General features: G+C 48.1%; 1 long non-coding RNA gene across 1 annotated transcript; it reads left to right on the top strand.

The window, feature by feature from the left end:
- The first annotated feature begins 5830 nt into the window (after nt 1-5830).
- On the top strand, nt 5831-7050 carry LOC133444552 (uncharacterized). The gene is made up of 3 exons (XR_009782722.1): nt 5831-5896; nt 6351-6448; nt 7034-7050. It is a non-coding gene; the product is annotated as an uncharacterized LOC133444552 (long non-coding RNA).
- The last annotated feature ends 2699 nt before the right edge of the window (nt 7051-9749 follow it).

Consider the following 9749-nt stretch of genomic DNA (forward strand, 5'->3'; position numbering starts at 1 on the left):
TTAGGGTTAGACAGAAGTGTCTCTAGGTGTTTCCAGAGACCCAGAATATGAACCCCCGAGCAATTATTACATAAACATAAAATCCGAACAAGTTCTAATCAGTTCTGAACACATTCCTAACGAGATCACAGAGTTTCAAGCAAGGTTCGAACACGGGTCCTAATAACTCCGAACAAGCACGCAGATCACGTGATGTTGGAGGCGGCCTGGCTATCGCTTGAAAGTCTCGGCCATTTTTCACCCGGTATAACACTTGAGGTTTGGAAACTTGAGTAAAAGTCAAGAATAAGTCAAATGTTCAAGCATGTGACAAGTTGTTGTGGCCGTACCTTGCAGTTTCTGGACTGCCTCCGAGGTCCTAACACATCCTAACAGGTCCGAACAAGATCAAAGAGTTTCCACTGAGGTCCGAACAAGGTCCGAACAGATCCGAACGAGCTCCGAACCAATCCGAACGACGTGCCTGGTCACGTGATGCAGGAGGGGGCGTGGCTATCACTTTAGAATGTCGGCCATGTTTTTCTCTGCATTACCAGACAACACCAAAAACGGAAAAAGGTTTGAAAACTTGATTAATGCTCATAAAGGCACCGGCAGGTAGAAGCCGAATTTCAAAGCGTGTGATAAAACGATGATAAAAGTATTTTTCCGTACCGCCAGCCCGTTATTTAACTTGTACCTTCAACTTTATCGTTAAATAGGCGATTTGCTAATGGAGCTTCTGCCTGTGTGTGACGGTGGGTTATGATGCTGATGTGACTGAATCAGAACAACAATAGTAACGTATTCCTTTGTTTATTTACTGAATGACCTATGCCGATTTCTCGGGAAAAGCCTTAAGATGTGAAAAAATATTGCCAAATTTCATTGCCCATCAGTGGAATAGTAATTTATCTGCTATCTGTGGCGTTTTATCTCCTCCGGTAATGGAGCCTGGTTATACAGTTTGAGCAGAGCAGACAGATGTGTACTGATGTGTAGATCTGTCCAGATGTATTAAGCATGCTTAATTGGGCCAAGTTTAATTTTTCGTCAGTGGAATAGTATTTTTACATCTGTCTGTGTCATAATATATATAGCACCTTTCAAACCATACAGTTACAAAGTGCTTCACAACAATAATAAAACATAATTAAAGCTGCAAGCAGCGATGAACGGGCCCTCGCACTCACGGCCACCGCCCCCATAAGCATATCAGAAATGACACCACCCACGACTTCCTATGTCAAACCATTCAAAATTTATAGCAGAAAAAAGGGACAACCAATCGGAAGAAGGGGTGGGGCTAATTCAGGCCAATGAAGGTCAAGGACTCCATACAGAGTCTGATGACACCACCCACGAGTCTTTACGTCAAACCATTTAAAAGTTCACTCACTCACTCATCTTCTCCCGCTTTATCCGTTACCGGGTCGCGGGTGCAGCAGCCTCAGCAGGGATGCCCAGACTTCCTTCACCCCAGACACTTCCTCCAGCTCTTCCGGGGGGAGTCCGAGGCGTTCCCAGGCCAGCCGAGAGACATAGTCTCTCCAGCGTGTCCTGGGTCTTCCCCGGGGTCTCCTCCCGGTGGGACATGCCTGGAACACCTCCCTAGGGAGGCGTCCAGGAGGCATCCGGTACAGATGCCCAAGCCACCTCAGCTGACTCCTCTCAATGTGGAGGAGTAGCGGCTCGACTCCGAGCTCCTCCCGGGTGACCGAACTCCTCACCCTATCTCTAAGGGAGGAAACTCATCTCTAAGGGAGGAAACTCATCTCTAAGGGAGGAAACTCATCTCTAAGGGAGGAAACTCATCTCTAAGGGAGGAGACTCATCTCTAAGGGAGGAAACTCATCTCTAAGGGAGGAAACTCATCTCTAAGGGAGCGTCCAGCCACCCTGCGGAGGAAACTCATCTCTAAGGGAGCGTCCAGCCACCCTGCGGAGGAAACTCATCTCTAAAGGAGTGTCCAGCCGCCCTGCGGAGGAAACTCATCTCGGCCGCTTGTATCCTCGATCTCGTCCTTTCGGTCACTACCCAAAGTTCATGACCATAGGTGAGGGTAGGGGCGTAGATTGACCGGTAAATCGAGAGCTTTGCCTTTCGACTCAGCTCCCTCTTCACCACGACGGTCCAGTACATCGACCGCATAACTGCGGACGCTGCACCGATCCGTCTGTCAATCTCCCGCTCCATCGTTCCCTCACTCGTGAACAAGATCCCGAGATACTTGAACTCCTCCACCTGAGGCAGGACTTCTCCACCCACCCGGAGAAGGCACGCCACCCTTTTCCGGTCGAGAACCATGGCCTCGGTCTTGGAGGTGCTGATTCTCATCCCTGCCGCGTCGCACTCGGCCGCAAACCGCCCCAGCACATGCTGGAGGTCCCGGTCTGATGAAGCCAACAGGACAACATCATCTGCAAAAAGCAGAGATGAAATCCTGAGGTTCCCAAACCGGATCCCCTCCGGCCCCTGGCTGCGCCTAGAAATCCTGTCCATAAAAATTATGACCAGTGCCGGTGACAAAGGGCAGCCCTGCCGGAGTCCAACATGCACTGGGAACAAGTCTGACTTACTGCCGGCAATGCGAACCAGACTCCTGCTTCGATCATACAGAGACCGGACAGCCCTTAGTAGAGGGCCCCGGACTCCATACTCACTCAGCACCCCCCACAGAATGGCACGAGTGACACGGTCAAATGCCTTCTCCAGATCCACAAAACACATGTAGACTGGTTGGGCAAATTCCCATGAACCCTCGAGCACCCTGCGGAGGGTGTAGAGCTGGTCCAGTGTTCCACGACCGGGACGAAAACCGCATTGTTCCTCCTGAATCCGAGGTTCAACTATTGGCCGTAATCTCCTCTCCAGTACCCTGGCGTAGACTTTCCACGGGAGGCGGAGAAGTGTGATCCCCCTGTAGTTGGAACACACTCTCCGGTCCCCCTTTTTAAACAGAGGGACCACCACCCCGGTTTGCCACCCCAGCGGTACTGTCCCCTTCCTCCATGCAATGTCGCAGAGGCGTGTCAACCAAGACAGCCCTACGACATCCAGAGACTTGAGGCAAGGCAAGGCAAGGCAAATTTATTTGTATAGCACAATTCAACACAAGGTAATTCAAAGTGCTTTACATTGACATTAAAAGCGGCAAGACATAATTAGACAGTAAATAATTCGACATAACTTGAGGTACTCAGGGCGAATCTCATCCACCCCCGGTGCCCGGCCACCGAGGAGCTTACGAACCACCTCAGTGACCTCGGCTTGGGTGATGGATGAGCACGCCTCCGAGCCCCAACCCTCTGCTTCCTCAGTGGAAGGCATGTCAGTCGGGTTGAGGAGATCCTCGAAGTATTCCTTCCACCGTCCGACGATGTCCTCAGTCGAGGTCAACAGCTCCCCACCCGCACCAAAAACGGTGCCGGCAGAGTACTGCTTCCCCCTTCTGAGGCGCCGAACGGTCCTCCAGAATTTCCTCGAGGCCGACCGAAAGTCCTCCTCCATGGCCTCCCCGAACTCCTCCCAGACCCGAGTTTTTGCCTCCAGGACCGCCCGAGCCGCGGCTCGCTTGGCCTGCCGGTACCTATCTACTGTGTCAGGAGTCCCACCGGCCAACATAGCCCGGTAGGACTCCTTCTTCAGTCTGACGGCATCCTGTACTTCCGGTGTCCACCACCGGGTTCTAGGATTGCCGCCACGACAGGCACCGGAGACCTTGCGTCCACAGCTTCGAGCCGCCGCGTTGACAATGGAGGCAGAGAACATGGTCCACTCGGACTCAATGTCCCCTGCCTCCCCCGGCATCCGAGAGAAGCTCTCCCGGAGGTGGGAGTTGAAGATGTCCCTGACAGAGGGCTCGGCCAGACGTTCCCAACAGACCCTCACAATCCGTTTGGGTCTGCCCGGTCTGTCCAACCTCCTCCTCCGCCAGCGCATCCAACTCACCACCAGGTGGTGATCAGTTGACAGCTCAGCCCCTCTCTTCACCCGAGTGTCCAAGACATGCGGCCGAAGGTCAGATGAAATGACAACAAAGTCGATCATTGACCTCCGGCCTAGGGTGTCCTGGTGCCACGTGCACTGATGGACACCCTTATGCTTGAACATGGTGTTCGTTATGGACAAACCGTGACTAGCACAAAAGTCCAACAACAAAACACTGCTCGGGTTCAGATCGGGGAGGCCGTTCCTCCCAATCACGCCTCTCCAGGTATCACTGTCATTGCCCACGTGAGCGTTGAAGTCCCCCAGTAGAACCATGGAGTCCCCAGTTGGAGCACTATCCAGTACTCCTCCCAGTAGAACCATGGAGTCTCCAGTTGGAGCACTATCCAGTACTCCTCCCAGTTGGAGCACTATCCAGTAGTCCTCCCAGTAGAACCATGGAGTCTCCAGTTGGAGCACTATCCAGTACTCCTCCCAGTAGAACCATGGAGTCCCCAGTTGGAGCACTATCCAGTACTCCTCCCAGTAGAACCATGGAGTCTCCAGTTGGAGCACTATCCAGTACTCCTCCCAGGGCCTCCAAGAAGGCCGGGTACTCCCCACTGCTGTTCGGCCCGTAGGCACAAACAACAGTGAGAGACCTTTTCCCGACCCGAAGGCGCAGGGAAGCGACCCTCTCGTTCACCGGGGTGAACTCCAACACATGGCGGCTGAGCTGGGGGGCTATAACCAAGCCCACACCAGCCCGCCGCCTCTCACCCTGGGCAACTCCAGAGTAGTGGAGGGTCCAGCCCCCTTCAAGGAGCTGGGTTCCAGAGCCCAAGCTATGTGTGGAGGTGAGCCCGACTATCTCTAGCCGGTATCTCTCAACCTCACGCACAAGCTCCGGCTCCTTCCCCCCCAGCGAGGTGATATTCCATGTCCCCACTGTGAGGGTTTTGGTCCAGGGATTGGGTCGTCAAGGCCCCACCACGATTGCTACCCAGTCCACAATGCACCGGCCTCTCACGGACCTTCCTGCGGGTGGTGGGCCTACAGGAAGGCGGGCCCACGTCGCCGTTTCGGGCTGAGCCCGGCCGGGTCCCACGGGCAAAGACCCGGCCACCAGGCGCTCGCCTACGAGCCCCAACCCCAGGCCTAGCTCCAGGGCGGGGCCCCGGTGACGCCGATCCGGGCAACGTAACGGTCCTCTGATTTCTCCTCTTCATGGTAGGCTTTGTGAACCGCTCTTGGTCTGGCCCGTCACCCAGGACCTGTTTGCCATGGGAGTCCCTACCAGGGGCGAAAGTGCCCCCGACAACATAGCTCCTAGGATCACTCGGGCACACAAACCCCTCCACCACAGTAAGGTGGCGGTTCAAGGAGGGGTATATATATATATATATATATATATATATATATATATATATATATATATATATATATATATATATATATATATATATATATTTATATATGTGTGGGTCAAAGACGAGACGTGTAAATTTGGTGTCCGAGGGCCATTCATTTAACATAAAAAGATAAATATATATATATATATAATATTAAATCACTCAACTCTTATCCTTCTTTTGACCCAGAAATATTTGTGTTGCTAACTATTAAATTAAGTAAGTTATTGAGCTCTAAAGTCTCAAAATGTCCTTCAGTGTAACTGTCCGGGTTTAAATTCTAATGACAAAAGTGTTTTTAAAATGTAGAAATTCATCCTAAAAATATAAATGAACATTCATGGCATAATTGTGTTAGTGTTTGCAACAATATATAGAATAATGGCCATCATACTGTATCTAAAAAATATTTAAAAACTTGAATAACTTTTGTCCGGACTTTTGCCTTTCATCAATGTCATTCAGTATAACAATGGTAAAAAGGTATTTTAAGGCATATCACATGATGGTAATCATGTGACAGTGTGTGACATCACAAAGAAGACCCCTTGAAGACCCTCTATCAATGTGATGAGGTGAGTAAATCTCTCTGAAATATTTGATGATTTCACCTTTTCTCCCTCTTGTAACCTTTGGAACAAAAAAGTATGTCCTTCAGTACAACACAGAAAACATACTTTTAATGTTATTGTTTTATAAATACCTACATTAAACATGAAAAGTAAGGATAATCTTTACAGGTTAAGAGCATTACATTATATAGGTGGCCAAGGAACTGCCTGTTAAATATGTTTATGTATGAAATCTGTCCTTCAGTGTCGCGCTTTTGTCCTTCAGCACAACAAAAGTTTCATGTTATACCACAATGTCACCCGTTATGCTGAATGACAGTAGCTTTATTATCCCATGTTTTCACAACATAGTATCATGCAATTCATATTTTATTGTTGTATTGATACTGAATAGTATTGTTTTAAACTATTTTTATGGCATTTTAAGGTATTTCAAGTCATTATCTTTATACTGTAGATGCCATTGTCTAATAAGGAGAGGGCTGCACGGCACAGACAAAAGATCAATGCAGATCCAGTTGCTAGGGAGGAAAGACTAGCCAGAAGAAGAGCAAGGTATTGTTTATAAAGCTGGGTGGATAACACTTAAAATTAAGTTGCACTATTACACTGTAGTTAATATTTTATTGCACTGCATTTAAGGTATGACTGATGGATTACATCAGTTAATATAATATTACACACACACACACACACACACACACACACACACACACACACACACACACACACACACACACACACACACACACACACACACACACACACACACACACACAATGCTTTGGGTTAGGTTAATTATCAATTATAGATTGCATTTGTGTAATTGCATTGGATAGAAATTGACCAGTAACATTTTACGTTAATTACAACGTTAACTATCGTGCAATAATTGTGTAATAATGCAACTTAATGCAACATAAAGTGTTGCCATAGACCAAATCCTAGTAAAGTGATTATTATTGACATTAGCAATGAAATATTAACAAAAAATGTTTAAGAGAGAATGGAAGAGGGAGTTGATTTAACTTTTAAACTTTTTATCATTTTATAGCCTACTATTAATAGACTACTAATAACATTTAATGGATGTGAATCCTTTTCTGTGCCAGTCATAACTATTACATTTTTGTTTTTTAGCTATCAGAGAAGAAAGAGGGGGAAGGATGGCAATCCTGATCATCCACCGATCTATATAATGACACAATCAGATGCTGAAGGAAAACAACAGTTTTTACACTATGTTAATGTAATGTTTTTTAATTAATGCTTTGTCCTATGAAATCCTGTGAATGAAATTGTTCCTCATGTGTCTGTTAAAATATATTGCATAGTAAAACCCATATCCTTTATGTGTGTGGCGTATGGGTCATTTCTCTCTCTCTCTCTTTCTCTCTCTCTCTGCCTGCACATTTTAAACATCTCATCCTATGTTTTACAAAATGTTATAAAACAAAAAGTAGCTAAAAGAAAAAATAATAATGCTGCTACTAATAATAGTTCATAGGATAATTATTGTTATTGCTGAAGAAATCACATTTAATCAATATTTGTGGGCCGGAGTGAGATGTGTCATTCAGGGTAACAAAATATTGTCATTCAGTATCACACCAGTATTTTATATTAAAATACAATAACAAGGCAGGACAAGTCAGTTGTCCTCTTTCTAGAAAAAGTGGAACAGGCAAATCGTCTGGTGGAGAGCGGGATCACTGTGAACGGCTTGTTTGAGTCAGTGCTGCCGCTCACGCAGCCAACAAGCCGGATCACCTTATCCAATGTACCGCCTTTCATCAGCGACGCCTTTCTAGTTAATGAGCTCTCTCGTCACGGTAAAGTTGTGTCTCCGATGAGGAAGATGCTGGCCGGGTGTAAATCACCGTTGTTAAAACATGTGGTGTCGCATCGGAGACAGGTGATGATGATTCTGAATAACAAGACGGAAGAGTTCAACTGTGTGTTCAAAGTGCCGGTGGACGGGTTTGATTACGTCCTGTACGCCACTTCCTCGCTGCTGAAGTGCTTTGGCTGCGGGGAAGAGGGACACCAAGCCCGGGCCTGCCCCAAACGGGCCGGCTCGGCCGAGGCGGGCCCCGCCCCGCAGAGCGCGGGGGACAGGCGGGGCGGCCCCGTACCTGCGGCCCCGAGCCGGACTCCCGACGCTGCACAGCGGGAGGGGGACGGGGGAAAGAGAGGCGGGAGGAGCAGAGCAGACACACGGAGGGGAGTGAGGAGGGGAGGCGTGAGGCTGAGGAGAGAGGCGGCACGGGTGAGGTGGTGGGAGAGACAGCTGACGTGAGGGATGAGACAGGTAAGGTGGAAGGTGAGAAAGATGAAGAGAGTGGTGGGAAAAAGGGGGATGAGGTGGAGGCAAGAGAGGTGGAGGGTAAAAATAGCGAGGAGAGGAGTACAAAAAATGAGGTGGAGGGAGAGAAAGGCGTGGTGGAAGGTGAAACAGCGGCAGGTCAGATTTTAGATTTAGAAACCAAAAAGAATGTGACAGATGAAGCAGAAAGGTTGGAGGAAGAGATGGAGATAGGTGAGCTGATGGGAGAGAAGAGGGAAACTGTGGTGATGATAGGCGAGATAGGTGGTGAAGGGAGTGGGAGGGAGAAAGTGTTGGACAAACAAGAAAAAGCTGATTTTTCTGGGGACAGAATGGGCGAGTCCAACAACGACGGTGCGTCAGGAAGTGTGTGTGAGAGTGCACGCTTTCCTGCGCAGAGACGCAGCAAGAGGCAGAGCTCGCTGTCTGAGGAGGGAGGCTGTAAGGCCGGGCGGATGGACCCCCCAGCAGCCACCACAGCAGACAGCGACAGTGATGCCGAGGCATACCTGTCTGACTGCAGTGGCGTTTCTAGCGTCACTGCAAGTCAAGAAAAAAGATTGTATCCAGAAAAAATGCTGAAAAGTTATCTGGAGCAAATAAAAGGTATAAGAGGAATAAATATTGAAAAACATTTCCCAGATAAGCTGCTATTTTTGAAGTCAGCAAAACATGTTATTAAGAATAAAGCATCCTCTGATTTAACAAATCAGGAGGTTTTTAGACTGAAAAAACTCATGGTTAAAGTGAAAAAAGAGCTTGATTTTTAGTAACATGTCTGCTTTAATACTTTCTTTTTATCTTTTTTACAGTTGTTTTTTTAGCCTCTCCAGAATGGATTCTTTTAAAGTGGGGACGCTGAACGTAAACGGCGCCAGGGTGGCAGAGAAGCGGGCTTTGGTCTTTGACACAGCAAGGAGGAAGAAGGTGGATGTATTGTTCCTGCAAGAGACACACAGCGATGTAGGCAATGCACCTGACTGGGAGAGGGAATGGGAGGGACAGGTGGTTCTGAGCCACCATAGGTCTGCAAGTGGGGGGGTAGGACTCCTACTGTCCCGGTCCTTCACTCCTTCTTCACTTGAAGTGGAGCACGTGGAACCAGGGAGATGTCTCGTAGTTAAGGCACTTTTTGAAGATAGAACACTGGTTTTTATCAATATTTATGCCCCGAATAATGGAGCAGAGAGGAAGAGCTTCTTAGAAAAAGTAAGTGAAAAACTGAACAGCTGTTCATTGGAGGATTTTTTAATTTTGGGTGGGGATTTTAACTGTACAGAAAATGGTTTGGTGGACAGAAACCACACAGAGCCCCATCTGGGATCCCAATATGCACTGAGGCAGCTGGTCCACTCTCATGGTCTCGTGGATGTGTGGAGGCGGACGCACACAGACTGCCGTCAGTATACATGGTCTCACCTAGGGGAGGGGATCATTTCTATGGCGAGACTTGATCGGTTTTATGTTTTTAAGAATCATTTTAACGCATGTAAAGGTTGTCGCATTGTGCCAGCCGGTTTTACAGATCAT

This window comes from Cololabis saira, chromosome 5, assembly GCF_033807715.1.
Source record: "Cololabis saira isolate AMF1-May2022 chromosome 5, fColSai1.1, whole genome shotgun sequence".
In the NCBI taxonomy this organism is placed as follows: domain Eukaryota; kingdom Metazoa; phylum Chordata; class Actinopteri; order Beloniformes; family Belonidae; genus Cololabis; species Cololabis saira.